Source organism: Drosophila albomicans, chromosome 4, assembly GCF_009650485.2.
Source record: "Drosophila albomicans strain 15112-1751.03 chromosome 4, ASM965048v2, whole genome shotgun sequence".
In the NCBI taxonomy this organism is placed as follows: domain Eukaryota; kingdom Metazoa; phylum Arthropoda; class Insecta; order Diptera; family Drosophilidae; genus Drosophila; species Drosophila albomicans.
In genome coordinates, this window is record NC_047630.2 from 368,184 (window position 1) to 374,766 (window position 6,583).

General features: G+C 37.5%; 1 long non-coding RNA gene across 1 annotated transcript; it reads right to left on the bottom strand.

Moving 5' to 3' along the window:
* Nucleotides 1-1,771: 1,771 nt before the first annotated feature.
* LOC117573199 (uncharacterized) lies at nucleotides 1,772-2,324 on the bottom strand. The gene is made up of 3 exons (XR_004572672.2): nucleotides 2,175-2,324; nucleotides 1,933-2,101; nucleotides 1,772-1,868 (listed from the first exon to the last, which is right to left on the bottom strand). It is a non-coding gene; the product is annotated as an uncharacterized LOC117573199 (long non-coding RNA).
* Nucleotides 2,325-6,583: the final 4,259 nt, after the last annotated feature.

Genomic DNA, 6,583 nt, shown 5'->3' on the forward strand with positions numbered 1-6,583 from the left:
AGACTTAATAACCAACGAGGACTTCAAAAGTAGGAAATATTCCGATCATCACTTAAAACAATATTTGACAAAAATGACACCCTTTGAAACCGTGAATGTAAAAATGGTTTCCCAAATTCCACTAGACTGCATGCATTTATTTGACCTAGGAGTCATGCGTAAATTTCTTGTTCGATTGATGACAAATAAGACTTATAATAAATTGACGAACGACAAGAAATCTAAAATATCTCAAAAATTAATTGACATACGCAAAAATATGCCTAAAGAATTCGCAAGAAAGCCAAGACCCTTAGGTGAACTATACAACTGGAAAGCCACGGAATTTAGACAATTTTTACTGTATACGGGAATATTTGTTTCAAATTTTCCAATTATATTTGGAGAAAATAGTGTTTCATATAACATACATAGCTTACTACATGTAAAAGAAACGGTGGAACAGGTTGGCGATCCAGTTAAAGGCTCTGCTTATGCTTTTAAAAATTATTTGTAACATTTGAAAAATTTTGTCAGAAAGCCAACAAACATTTTAGAGCAAATTCACCGGAGAATTGACGAAGAAAAAAATTTACCTATCCAAGAGAGATTAGAGACCGAAAAAAGAAAAAATTTAATAATATTTAAAGGAAGCACATTAATCCAGAAGGAACCAAACAATTATTGTTACATCGAAGGGGATATTCCGATTAGAATAGAATCAATTATGGAAGATACATTTAGAGGAAGACGATTCAAGAATGTGCGGAACTTTTATACGGAGCCTATATCCTCTGACTTGGGTATTTACGTAGTAGATGCGGAGCCCTTATCTTCTGAAGAAATTTTTGAATTAAACCAGTTGATTTATAAAGCAGTCGCAATACCATATTTAAAGGATATGATTATAATGCCGTTACTTCACCATATTGATTATTGAGGATATTGTCGTACCCTAAATTATGTCATATATATTATATTATACAAAAGCCCCAAGAATCAACATACGAAACGATGTCGGACATCCCAGCCATGAAAATTCAGCGATTGGAGTTTCTTAACAGCTGAAACAAATTATGTATTAAACCTGTTGTTTTTTAGATAAGAAATCGTGCAAATGTGGAGAGAGTATTGAGCGCCTTGAGAAGATTATTTCGGATCTCACCGAACAAGTTAGTTCCTCTCGAGGTCTCTCTCCCTCTCGAGTGTCTAAGTTATTTTTTAAATTCGGCCAATTTGAATTTGTTTTTTATTTGCAGTCGAAACAAAAGATTCTCTCGAAAAAGTTGTGGATGAAGTAAGGACCTTAAAAGGTATGAGTATTTGTAAGTAGTGGTGGTCTGCTGCCCTGCAGTTCTGAGCGCTGGTTCGTGGCTGGTGAAATAAGCACTTACCAGCAGACCAACACTACTTACAAAGTGGACCACCACTACTTACAAAGTGGCGTCTAGCAATGCTTTTTTTTAATTTCCGTTTTTGTTTGAAATGTCCGCAAATAGGGTCAATCGCCACCGCCTCGATTACCCACGAACTAGTGAAATAGTGCAACATATTAGGGTCTTTAAGGAAAGTACTTACATTGGACCCCATGGAACGGCCGGTAAAGTAAATACTTACATGGGACCCTATGTAACGGGCGGTAAAATAAGTGCTTACATTGGACCCCATTGAAGGGTCGGTGAAGTAGGTACTTACATCGGACCCCATAGAAGGGTCGGCCATTATAAATTAAAAAAAATGTGCAATTACAATTACAGTTTTTATTTTATTTAAATTTTTCTTTATTTAATAAGTCGGATACTTTTATTACTTAAAGGCAACTTGAGTTTTTAGAATATCGTTTTTTTTGAGCTGTAAGGCTTTTGTAAAGTGGTCCTCAGTTATTGAATCTGGAAATAAAAAGGATTAAAAAAGTTATAATAGAAGTGGATAATAATTATTTAAAATACTCACCGATCATAACACCAAAGAAACTGCCTTTCTTTTTAGGTCCGCATTCCCCTGTCATTATTTCCATAACGTAGATTTTCTGTCATAATTTCCACTTCGTCTCTTTAGGCACATTGTCGTTTTCCACTGTAGAGCAATACATTATGCTAACTGCTTGTCGTCCTTTTATTATCTGCTTATTTAATATTTACACATTAGTACACATATAATACAAACATATGTATATTATTTTTTAAGTCACTCACCTAATAATCCATTGATCCGCCTTGCACTTCTCAACTCAAATGCTTGCAAAATTTCGTCAGCCAGCAAACACAGCTGCGTTTGACCAAAAGAGTAGCACAAAATAAAACAAAGACGCGTAAACAAACTGCGATGTAAAGCGCAATCGAAGTTTTGTCTTTAATCCTTTCCACAAAATAACAAAAACAAAATCGATGCTTGCCGTTATTTTGTACTTATGCTTTAATGCGTATACATTTATTAACTAGGTGGTTCGACGTTCGTTTACTATAGGGTCAATCTAGTAAGTACCCATATAGTGATCGACGAGGTAAGCACTTACCCATGGCCAATCGCAAACTCGAGTCGACTAGGTGGTTCGACGTTCGTTTACTATAGGGTCAATTTAGTAAGTACCCACGTAGTGATCGGCGAGGTAAGCACTTACCCATGGCCAATCGACACCTCCAATTCAGCAGGGTGGTAAGTGCTTATTTCACCAGCAACGAACTAGCGCTCAGAACTGCAGGGTCAGAACTGCAATGATAGATTAGTAGTGGAGTCATTTGTTGATGTTTCTTTTTCACAAAAGTGTCCCTAACCTTGTCCACCAAAGCTGCTGTCCACCATAGGAGAGCCCCATTATTTTTGTGAAGTGCCGTTTTCTATATTAGGGTAAATATCTATTACTAGTATTTATACCCGCTACCCATAGGGTAGAAGGGTATTATAACTTTGTACCGACAGGAAATGTATGTAACAGGTAGAAGGAGGCATCTACAATCCTATAAAGAATATATATTATTGATCAGCATCAACAGTCGAGACGATCTAGCCATGTCTCTCTGTCTGTCCGTCCGTCCGTATGAAGCACTGGATCTCAGAGACTATAAGAGATAGAGCTATAATTTTTTTTCGACAGCCAACTTCCGCCCTCGCAAATCTAAAAAATCGAATAACAAGCGAGTTTTGGTGTGTACAATAAAAACAATAGTACATATTTATGATTCCTGAAAATTTTATTGCGATCAGATAAAAGTTGTGGAAGTTATTAAAGAAATACTTTTGTATGAGCAAAAATGCCTACTTATGATACTAGGGGTCTTAGTTGCTTTGGCGGACAATCTGGTATATTGTATCGTCTATGGTATATTTTCAATGTGGTATTATATCGATATACCAAATATACCATTCGGTATATATTTTTGTATTTTGTAGTATTTTCGGTATATTTTGAAAATAATACCGCAATATTTTGCTTTTATTCAAAATAGGTAGCGGGTATCTCACAGTCGAGCACACTCGACTGTAGCTTTCTTACTTATTTTAGTTATTTATTATTCCAAGTTAAGTTTTTTTGTGTATCTATTTTGTTAATAGATTCGGCACCATAGTATAAAATATTAAAACACCAAGTTTCATAGTAAATAACTATGAAAATATTTTTTATTACATCAGTAGGCACATCATCAGTGCAAAACTTGATGCAATAATTAACTCTTGAACATGTTGTAAATTATTAAATGTACAATTAAATGTCTTTATGTTATGTGCTGCAAAATAAAATGTGGAGGAATTTGCAGTTGTTCAAATGTTAATAGTCCCCACATTAAAATAAATATCTTACGACCACAACAAAAGCTCGTTTTCACAGCTTTTCCTGGGCGCATCATCTGTTTTGGCACCACAACCAGATGATCTGGTGTTGACAGTCTTTTGACTCGCTAGCATCTAAATGACTTGCAACGAGCGAGGAGACGGGAAAATTGCTTCCGAATACACTGAAGACAGAAGAGTATTCTAACGGATAAATCCATGTGTCCGAAAGCACCATCTATTGCTGTCTTCATACTTTCTGCGACATCGTGACATCGACACAATTACCACTAAACTATTGTGAAAAATATCAATGACAGTTAATTCAGAATGCATGTCAAATTGTAAATTTAATTTTTGTATTTAAAAGTAACATTCATGTTTCTGTATTGCACTCAAAAGCAGGTGAACACATACCTGCATAAATATGAATGCATGTACATACATTTGTATGTACACTAGTCGGCACAATTAATTGACGAAACTCTTTTTTGACTATTGAACTTAGCTTTGCTTGAAATCGTCAAATAACGGTGCGAAAATGAGGCTCAAAACAAAGAATCTATTTTTAGCTATGTGCATGCCAAATTTTATATCGTTTACCTTTTGCATTCTCTTTCTGCTGATAAGAATGCATGCAGACAACGGCTTTTTGCGTGCCACAAGTATTTTGACAGCATCTTTATGGAAATATTTTCACACTTTTAAGCACGCGATATAACTTCTTTGAGCAATATTCAACGTTGTTAGTAAAATAGAAAGTTATTAAAAATTAATAAATTAAATGGGTATACCTACTGAGCTAAGTTTGGTTACCAGATCCTCAATGGTAGCAAAGTTTTGTTGCGGACTGGTTGTCTTCCCTGGGGCCGTGCCGGCTGGCTCATCGGTACTCAGGTGGAGTTCCATCCCTGGCCCGCAGTCCGCACAATCGATAAGTCCACCGATATTAACAGCTGTTTTTTTAAACAGAAAAACACACCACTAACAGAAAAACAAAACAGCTGCCGCGCAATTAAAAATTGCGCTAAACAAAAAGGAAATCCAAAACAAACTGTTGACGACGGTAAGTCATCCGGCGTAGCGCTGTCGAATCCCCCTCCCCTCCATGCTGAGAAGACTCACACGACCATGTTCATCGTAAGTACTATTGTATTATTCATGAAGTTTTCTTAATCACTAACATTTAACAATTATATATGGTATGTAAAGAGATCACAGATAGGTATATTTATGTATGTATGTATACGCATATTTGGGTGTATGTATATAAATGAATGTATGCTTGATTCGCTTAAATGTCTACCTTGACCTGCCTAAGAGCTCTTGAGGTTTGGTGAAGGGGCGATAGGTGATACTTTAATGCATATATGTATGTGTATATCTTTATAAATGTGTATACATCTATTCCTCCGCAGATGCGAATGTTGATCTGAATGATTTTTCTGTCTATCACCTACTCTGTCGTTTTACAGCAAAACATTGATCTACTTTAATTTAAAGTTGTACTCTATTTTAATTAGCTTTCATTCGTGGCCGTTTTTGTATATATACTGTATTCTTCGAGTTTTAAGTTAAATTTCTGTTTAGTTTTTTTTAATGCAATCTTTAATTTTGTTTTCTCTTCGATTTTCATAAGAATTCAATTTGGTTTCTTTTAAGGTTCATTCACAACTTCTTTGGCCGAGGGAGAAATCTATAACCGCTGATGACGATCGTCATCAATCGGGAGCTGGCGGTGTCACTTTAAAATTGGACGGGGAACGGCTTGGTGCCGCCGCACTAACTCACTCGGACAGGCTCCTCCTCTTGCTCGTCGTTGGATGCGTTGTTCGGCGTTCGCCGTCCCACGCCGTCGATGCCGCTCCTGTCGTTAAAGCGCCGTGTGTCTCGCAGCGACGGTTGCCCGCACTTATCCAGCGGTGATTGTGGCCGCTGGTGTCGCTCGATTAAGTTCTTTCTCACTCCCTCGCAGATTGTTTGCTCTAAGCGGAGTTAGGTTACGCTCAACTGTTGCCCTCACAAGATTAAGGAGCTGCGGCTTTTTCTCTGTTGCCGTCGCGGCCCGATTCAGAGTTGCTGGCGTTATTATTGTTGTTGTTGCTGCTGCTTCTTATGTTGTTGTTTTGTTGTGGGATTGGATGAGCTGCGGTGGCTCTACGTAACCGTTTTCCAGCTGCAATCGCCGCATCCAAAATGCTGTTGATTGTTTTGTTGTGGTGTTGCTTGATGACTTTACGAATTGCACCTCGTTCAATGTGTCACTCCTCGCGGTATAGTCTCGCTCAATAGATAAGAGAATCGAAGCGCAGGCGTTTTTACTTTATTTTAATACTTTCATGCACGTTGTTGCCATTAATGGTTGTTTGTCTTTGCTCACACTGATGTTGGTTTACGATCTTGTAACGGAATATTGCAGCAATCTCTTTTTATACACTAAACAAATCTTTATTTTGTGTAACTTCGTATTTAACATTTATTCTACGATACAGCAATCACGTGGAGTCCAGTCTTCTCTTCTTTCTCGTCGACCGTCTCCAACCTTCATCTAAATTCAACTCTCGACCCAGAAAAATCCACGTTCTAACCTCTCGTGAAAAAAAGTTGACCTTCCTTTTCCAACTCCTATTTAACAGGAGGAGCAATTTTCAAATTTCCCTCCCCTGGTGTTGCCATTTCCTATCTCCGATACATCGCCTCGCGATATATCGATAAACCCCCCCCCCCCCCCAACATTGCTGGCACAAACGATATCCAAAACGTAACAGTTTAACGCAGGAATAGCAGTCAAAGACATTGCCAATGAGTTTAAAGTGTCGCGCCAAACTGTGTACTA